Consider the following 8,810-nt stretch of genomic DNA (forward strand, 5'->3'; position numbering starts at 1 on the left):
TTTCATTCTCTGGTTCCATGTAAATTAAGTTGTAAAAATATCACCATCCAGCTTTCAAATTCATGTATTACCAATTACTACCAACACATTTGGTATGTGTTATTATTATGTTTTGATGTGTACTGAAAAAGGAACAGAAGGGGAAAAGCATAACACTTCCCTTCCAACTCCCCATGGGTAATCAGGCCAGGGGAAGGTAGGCGTCATTCAGTGTGTTTACAATGTACTCGATCTCAGTACTCAGCCTTTCTTAACTCATCCACCACCCCCAACTTTCTGAAGAGCAACATGTAATTAGAGCACTAACGAGGTCATTTAGCAGAAACCATGGGCAGGGAGTAATAAATGTGCTATCAGGCTCTGAGAACAGCTTGGGCAAAAATCCAAACAGTCCATGTTCAACTCTGATGAGCCAACCTAAACTTGGAAAATAGAGCTTGGAAAAAGGTTAATAATAGGACACTGAAAACGAAAGGCCCTTCTCCAGAGAGGCTCAAAGCAATGTTTTGAGCACAACCCTTGGAGAGCCGGGTGGTGCAGGCAGTGGTTGGGCATCATGAGAAGCTTGGTGGCACCTTCCACCTTCAAACTACCAGGGATCTGAAGAATACAAAGCCTGGAAAGGGTTGAGAGATCATCTCATTCAATTTCCCCATTTTACAGATGTGTGCAGAGTGCTCCAGAGACCTGAATCAGCTTAACCGGCCAATTAGAAACAAATCCAGACTTAGTACCAAGGCCTACAGATAACCGGGGCAGTGCTAGACTCACTAGCCTATGCTGTCTCCTCGCCGCTGAAGGTGACATTTAGGAAACCATTTAGACAGTGTACAAAGAGACTTTAAACGAGGCCAGCTTTACTTGGACCACTTCTAGAGTAATTAAGTCCCAGAAAAATAAACCTATCTATCCACCAGTTTGCATTTGGAATTAGCACTCTTAATTGAGTTACAACTGCTAAGATTATGAGGCCAACATCATCCTGATACTAAAACCTGGCAGAGACACAACAAAAAAAGAAAATTTCAGGTCAATATCCCTGATGGACATCTATGTGAAGATCATCAATAAAATACTGGCAAACCGAATCCAGCAGCACATTAACAAGCTTATCCACCACGATCAAGTCGGCTTCATTCCTGGGATGCAAGGCTGGTTCAACATACACAAATCATTAAACGTAATCCATCACATAAACAGAACCAATGACAAAAGCCACATGATTATCTCAATAGATGCAGAAAAGGCCTTGGATAAAATTAAACACCCCATCATGCTAAAAACTCTCAATAAACTAGGTATTGATAGAACATATCTCAAAATAATAAGAGCCATTTATGACAAACCCATAGCCAATATCATACTGAATGGGCAAAAACTGGAAGCATTCCCTTTGAAAACCGGCACAAAACAAGGATGCCCTCTCTCACCACTCCCATTCAACATAGTATTGGAAGTTCTGGCCAGGGCAATCAGGCAAGAGAAAGAAATAAAGGGCATTCAAATAGGAAGAGAGGAAGTCAAATTGTCCCTGTTTGCAGATGACATGATTATGTATTTAGAAAACTCAGCCCAAAATCTCCTTAAGCTGATAAGCAACTTCAGCAAAGTCTCAGGACACAAAATCAAAGTGCAAAAATCACAAGCATTCCTATACACCAATAATAGACAAACAGAGAGCCAAATCATGAGTGAACTCCCATTCACAATGGCTACAAAGAGAATAAAATACCCAGGAATACAACTTAATAATGATGTGAAGGACCTCTTCAAGGAGACCTACAAACCACTGCTCAAGGAAATAAGAGACGACACAAACAAATGGAAAAACATACCACGCTCATGGATAGGAAGAATCAGTATCGTGAAAATGGCCATACTGCCCAAAGTAATTTATAGAATCAATGCTATCCCCATCAAGCTACCATTGACTTTCTTCACAGAATTAGAAAAAACTACTTTAAATTTCATATGGAACCAAAAAAGAGTCTATATAGCCAAGACAATCCTAAGCAAAAAGAACAAAGCTGGAGGCATCACGCTACCTGACTTCAAACTATACTACAAGGCTACAGTAGCCAAAACAGCATGGTACTTGTACCAAAAGAGATATATAGACCAATGGAACAGAACAGAGGCCTCAGAAATAACTCCACACATCTACAACCATCTGATCTTCAACAAACCTGATGAAAACAAGCAATTGGGAAAGGATTCCTTATTTAATAAATGGTGTTGAGAAAACTGTTTAGCCATATGCAGAAAACTGAAACTGGACCCCTTCCTTAGGCCTTATACGAAAATTAATTTAAGATGCATTAAAAACTTAAATGTAAGACCTAAAACCATAAAAACCCTAGAAGAAAACCTAGCCAATACCATGCAGGACATAGGCATGGGCAAGGACTTCATGACTAAAACACCAAAAGCAATGGCAACAAAAGCCAAAATTGACAAATGGGACCTAATTAAACTAAAGAGCTTCTGCACAACAAAAGAAACTATCAGAGTGAACAGGCAACCTACAGAATGGGAGAAAATTTTTGCAATCTATCCATCTGACAAAGGGCTAATATCCAGAATCCACAAGGAACTTAAAAAAATTTACAAGAAAAAAACAAACAACCCAACCCCGTCAAAAAGTGGGCAAAGGATATGAGCAGACACTTCTCAAAAGAAGACATTTATGCAGCCAACAAACATATGAAAAGAAGCTCATCATCACTGGTCATTAGAGAAATGCAAATCAAAACCACAATGAGATACCATCTCATGCCAGTTAGAATGGCAACCATTAAAAAGTCAGGAGACAACAGATGCTGGAGAGGATGTGGAGAAATAGGAATGCTTTTACACTGTTGGTGGGAGTGTAAATTAGTTCAACCATTGTGGAAGACAGTATGGAGATTCCTCAAGGATCTAGAACCAGAAATACCATTTGACCCAGCAATCCCATTACTGGGTATATATCCAAAGGATTATAAGTCATTCAACTATAAAGACACATGCACACATATGTTTATTGTGGCACTATTCACAATAGCAAAGACTTGGAACCAACCCAAATGTCCATCAATGATAGACTGGATAAAGAAAATGTGGCACATACACACAATGGAATACTATGCAGCCATTGAAAAGGATGAGTTCATGTCCTTTGCAGGGACATGGATGAAGCTGGAAACCATCATTCTCAGCAAACTAACACAGGAACAGAAAACCAAACACTGCATGTTCTCACTCATAAGTGGGAGTTGAACAATAACACATGGACACAGGGAGGGGAACATCATACACTGTGGCCTGTCAGGGGGTGCGGGTCTAGGGGAGAGATAGCATTAGGAGAAATACCTAATGTAGATGACGGGTTGATGGGTGCAGCAAACCACCATGGCATGTGTATACCTATGTAACAAACCTGCACATTCTGCACACGTATCCTGGAACTTAAAGTATAATAATAATAATAATAATAAAAGGAATTCCATAGTAAAAAAGGTGGGGAATTTTTGCTCCGGCTTTTTTGCTCCAGATATTGGAAATATATCTCTATTTCATTTTTTACAGCATTATTAAAAAAAAACTATTCTAAATGCTCCGAAGTAGGAAAGAAATAGCTTAGTCACTATCAATACTTAAAGTACTAACAAATTAAAATTCATTGGATGGATTTGTTCCAGGGGTCAATTTCATTTCAACAAGCAGTTATTAAGCACTTACCACATACACAACACTACGAGGCAGTTTGGGGTGAACACAAGGTATAGGGCATTCAATTTCTGTCTTGAGAAACCGACCATCATTTGGGCAGGCCTGACATACCTATAAAGATAGTGGAGAACAATGAAAGGAACAAATTAAAAATCCTAGGAGTCTCTTACTCTTGCGAAATATATATTTTTCTTTCATTTAAAATGGTAAGTGAAGAGTATGGCTTTGGAACAAGGAGGCATTTATTTGCGGTTTTGATGTGTGTATTTCCTCTCTAAGAGCCCTCTGCTTGGGATGGCTCTTCCACACAACTGGGTTCCCCAGAGAGCCACTCCTAGGAACCAGAGTTTTCCTAAGAGCCCTTTTCCTGTTATAGGGCATCCTATAATCCTCACACCCAGATCCTATACATATGCCCCTTGGTTCTCCCATAACCTGTATGAAGCCGGGAGAAAATCTGCCTCACAGGGTATGGTAAGCCTCAGTAAGATGGTACGATGCCAAAAATAATGCAAAAGTGATAATGGTGCCTCGATGATGGGGGCCTGGGTGGACAGTTCTTGTTCCCCTAACACAGTCTTCATTGTTTGTCTTAGAAAACAATGTCACAGTAAGAGAAAGCTCTTCAAAGCACTAGGTTACCAACAAATTCAGGTCTCGGTATAAAACAGTGTAGAACAAGTACTAATATTTATGGCCAGAGTTGCTGCCCAGTTGTTTAAAACTAAGACTTACCAAGACATTTTTCTCTCCTCCGTCCCTCCTAATTGTGGCAGTACCTGGTCAGAACCTGATGATGCTCTCTGGTGCTGTGAGAGACAGGCTGCTGGATTGGAATCCAGACTTCGGAGATTTGAACCCAGATTCAAATTCTAGTTCAGGAATTTCAGAGCTGTGTAGTGTTAAGCAAGTTGCTTAACCTCTCTGAATCGCAGACCCCTCACTGGAAAAATAGAGATGCTAATGGTACGTACCTCATAGGATGATTGTAAATATTAAATGACACCAGACACCCGACACATAGTAGGTGCTCGATGAATTTTTGTTATGTTTTCAGAGCAAAATTCCAGCACTGTCTCCTTCAAGGAGGGAAAAACAAAACAAGCAACATTTTCAGGATGCAACAGCTGGTGCTAGGGACGGATGTAACCACATCAGGGGAGAGTGCCACCCATCCTCAGAGTCAAATGTACTTTATGGATACAGCAATTTACATCCTGTCAAATGTTCCCTAACATTTTGCAAAAATTCCCCAAATGTCAAATTAGTGAGTAATCTGTACAGTACTGCAGATCTTGTTATCCTCTGACTGATTCATAACATATTTTGGGTGTCCCAGACACCAGTCCAAGTAAATGTTAGTAAATAAGGAAAATCACATCTCCCTCACAAGCTCTGAAATCAGTACCAGCTTATACTTGCAAAGAAAGAACATAAACCTGGAGGCCCAGAGGCACTTGGAGTTGATTAGAGTGTCCCCAATCAACGCCCGCCTAACGCTGACCATGTGCCCAGTTCTGAGACAGGCTGGGGTCAGAGTACAGACTGGGGTTGCAAATCTCAGTCACTGACTCTAGGCTAGCCATTTGGCTTTATATCTTTTCTTATTTAATCTTCTCAAATGTCCTTTTTATTTATTTAGCAAATACTGGAAAAGTACTTGCTATGTGAATAGTGCTTCCCTAGGGGCCCACTTCTTGGGAGAACCCCTTTATACAAGTGGGTTATACATGCTTTACAATCCTCATAACAACCCAATGAGGCAGGCGTCATACTTATGTCCATTCTGCAGATGAGGAAATAGAAGGTCAGAGACGTGAAGTAGTTGCATAAGGCCACGTGGTAAGTGGCCGAGGTGAGGTAGGAACTGAGACAGTCTGGCTCCCAGAGTCTGTACTCTTAACCGTTAAATACTCCCTTATAAGGTAGGTACCATAGTAATCCCCATTTTACAGATGAGGAAACTGAGGCTTAGAGGGGTTAAGTAACACTACCCAAGATGTCATACAGCTACTGGGTGGTAGCAGATTTGGAATTTTAAAGGAGGTCTGTTTCTATAACCCTGCCCTAGAAGACTAGGTTATAGCTTATACAAAGGCTAAAAAAAAAAATCTTGCCTTAAATAGTTTCTAGTTTTGCTGGCCATGCAGTGAAAAAGATAGAGATCTTAAGAATACCATAAGCAATGAATGTCAAAGAGCTCCACTCTTATACATTCATTAGTAGTCTCTGAACTCCAGAATCAGAGAGACTTTTCTCAAAACAAGACTGAGGGCTGGCCTGAGAAATGCTTCTCTGTTTTGCTTTTGTTTTTTGTTTCCCTGACTTGAAGAAAATTGAGATGAACTCAAGTTGCTGAAGCTGCAAGATATATATTTATAAGCTTTCTTTATGATGTGTGCCTAAACCTTGTTTTTTTCACTCTGTTAACTTTTCAAAAACTATTAAGAAGAGTGACAAGATGCTGTGGGGGCACAGGAGAGGGTGGACAGGAAGGAGGTGGCGGGTAGACTATCTGCAAAACAGAGTGCTTTTCTGAGAGATTCGCTTTTTCCCTTTTTTTTTCACATTTTACTTTTTATTTTATTTTGAATTCCAGGGTACATGTGCAGGATGTACAGGTTTGTTACATAGGTAAACATGTGCCATGATGGTTTGCTGCACCTATCAACTCATCATCTGGGTATTAAGCTGACCATGCATTATCTATTTATCCTGATGCTCCCCCCCAGCCCCACCCACCCCAACAGGCCCCAGGATGTGTTGTTCCCCTCCCTATGTCCATGTGTTCTCATTGTTCAGCTCCCACTTACATGTGAGAACATGCAGTGGTTGGTTTTCTGTTCCTGCATTAGTTTGCTAAAGCTAATGGCTTCCAGCTTCATCCATATTCCTGCAAAGGACGTGATCTCATTCCTTTTTATGGCTGCATAGTATTCCACAGTATACATGTACCACATTTGCTTTATCCAGTCTACCATTGATGGGCATTTGGGTTGGTTCCATGTCTTTGCAATTGTGAATAGTCCTGCAATGCACATATGTGTGAAGGTATTTTTATAACAGAATGATTTCTATTCCTTTGGGCATATACCCAGTAATGGGATTGCTGGGTCAAATGGTATTTCTTTTCCAAGAGATTTTCTATCCAGCTCCTGGCTCCTCTTTGTCTCTCCAGGGCTTGACAGAGAGCAGGTGCTCAGTGATGTTGGACTGGAGGTTTTGAAGACAACAAAAGTAAAAGTCTTGCTTTTACACATTGCTGTTAGATTAGGGCTATTAATGATGATTATTGGAAAAGAACTGGATTTAGTAGCTGGAAAACATTAGCAGCTAAGTAGACTTAACTAAATTCTTACACTGCAAACACAAATACTGGAAAATCGTCTTGCTCTATCTCCTTCAGGAAAGGGCCCCTACTTTCTTTTCTCATCTCTTTCCTCAATGTCCAGTAACACTGGCTACAGCCTGGGAGTATTTACCTGAGACAGAGGGACCAAAAGAGATTGCTTCACTTGAGGCCCCACAAGCCCCCTCCACCTCTGGTGTTCAAAGCATGAGAGTCAGAGAAGTCTGCACCTCCCAAACCCCACTCTCCGTTGCTTCCCCACATACAATTACTCTCCAAGTCCTATTGCTCATAACCTCATCCACTCTCAGACCCAACTAAATTTCCTCATTCGCACTGCTCCCACCCTGCCCCAAGCCACCACCATCTCTTCCCTGATTCCTGTCACAATCCTAGCTTGTCTTTCTGCTCCTAGTTTGCCCACTTTAATCATCATCCACATAACAGTTAACGCAGAAATCTGATTGTGTCATCAGAAACCTATTGCCTTTAGGATTAAGTCCAATCTCCTCAGCCTGGTTGACAAGGCTGTTTTTCTGATCTGACCCTTGTCTTCTCTCCAGTCTCATTTCTCCCACCCTTGCCCCTGTGTTTCATTCAGAGTCAGTGTTTGCAGGTCCTTACACATTAGCCACGCTTCCTCATCATCTTCCTAATTCCTGAGCATTCTTCTTGCTTGGCTGTTGCCTCCTCATCCAGGCCCACACTCCTCCCTCTGCAGCTCAGCAGCCTGACCTAGTGCCATTAGCCAGCGTGGCCAAGGTATGCTGAAACCCCCTCTGGGAAACCATCAAACAGATGGCTGGCATGGACTGCAGAGTGATATTTTAAAAACACAAATCGGGCTGGGCACGGTGGCTCATGCCTGTAATCCCAGCACTTTGGGAGGCCAAGGCAGGCGGATCACGAGGTCAGGAGATCGAGACCATCCTGGCTAACATGGTGAAACCCCGTCTCTACTAAAAAATATGTATATATACAAAAAATTAGTTGGGTGTGGTGGCAGGCGCCTATAGTCCCACCTGCTCGGGAGGCTGAGGCAGGAGAATGGTGTGAACCCGGAAGGTGGAGGTTACAGTGAGCCAAGATCATGCCACTGCACTCCAGCCTGGGCGACAGAGCAAGACTCTGTCAAAACAAACAAACAAAAAAAAAACCCCACAGATCAGATCACATCGTTTTGCTTCTGCAAACTCTCCAATTCACACTTAGAGTACAATTCAAAGGGCTTATCCCCTAGAAAACCTTACGAAATCTGGCCCCTGCCCTTCCCTCCAAATTCCTCCCATATAATGCTCTGCCTTGTTCATTTTGCTCCAGTCACAATGGCCTTCTAGCTCTTCCCCAAAACTCAACCACACTGTTCCAGCCTAAGGGCCTTTGCCCAAGTTGTGCCCTCTGCCTGGAGCTCTCTTGTGTCAGCTCTTCATATTGGTCAAGTTTCAGCTCAAAGTAACTTTGTCAGTGAATTCTTCCCTGATCATTAACCAAAGTAACACCCTCAAAGAAGTTCCAGTGCCTTCATAGAATGTATTACTATCTAAAATTATTTGGTTCTTTTCTTTACTGAGATGTTTATTGTACCTCCCCAACTCGCATGTAAGCTCCATAAGACAAGAACGATTTCTATCTTACTCACAGCTGCTCTCCAGTGCTCAGCAAGTGCCTAGCAAATATTTATTGAAGGAATGCATAAGTAAAAAGAGATAAAGAGGAAAGTTAGAGGACTAAAAGAACAGGTGAAGGACTT

The sequence above is a fragment of the Nomascus leucogenys genome, chromosome 12, assembly GCF_006542625.1.
Source record: "Nomascus leucogenys isolate Asia chromosome 12, Asia_NLE_v1, whole genome shotgun sequence".
In the NCBI taxonomy this organism is placed as follows: Eukaryota; Metazoa; Chordata; class Mammalia; order Primates; family Hylobatidae; genus Nomascus; species Nomascus leucogenys.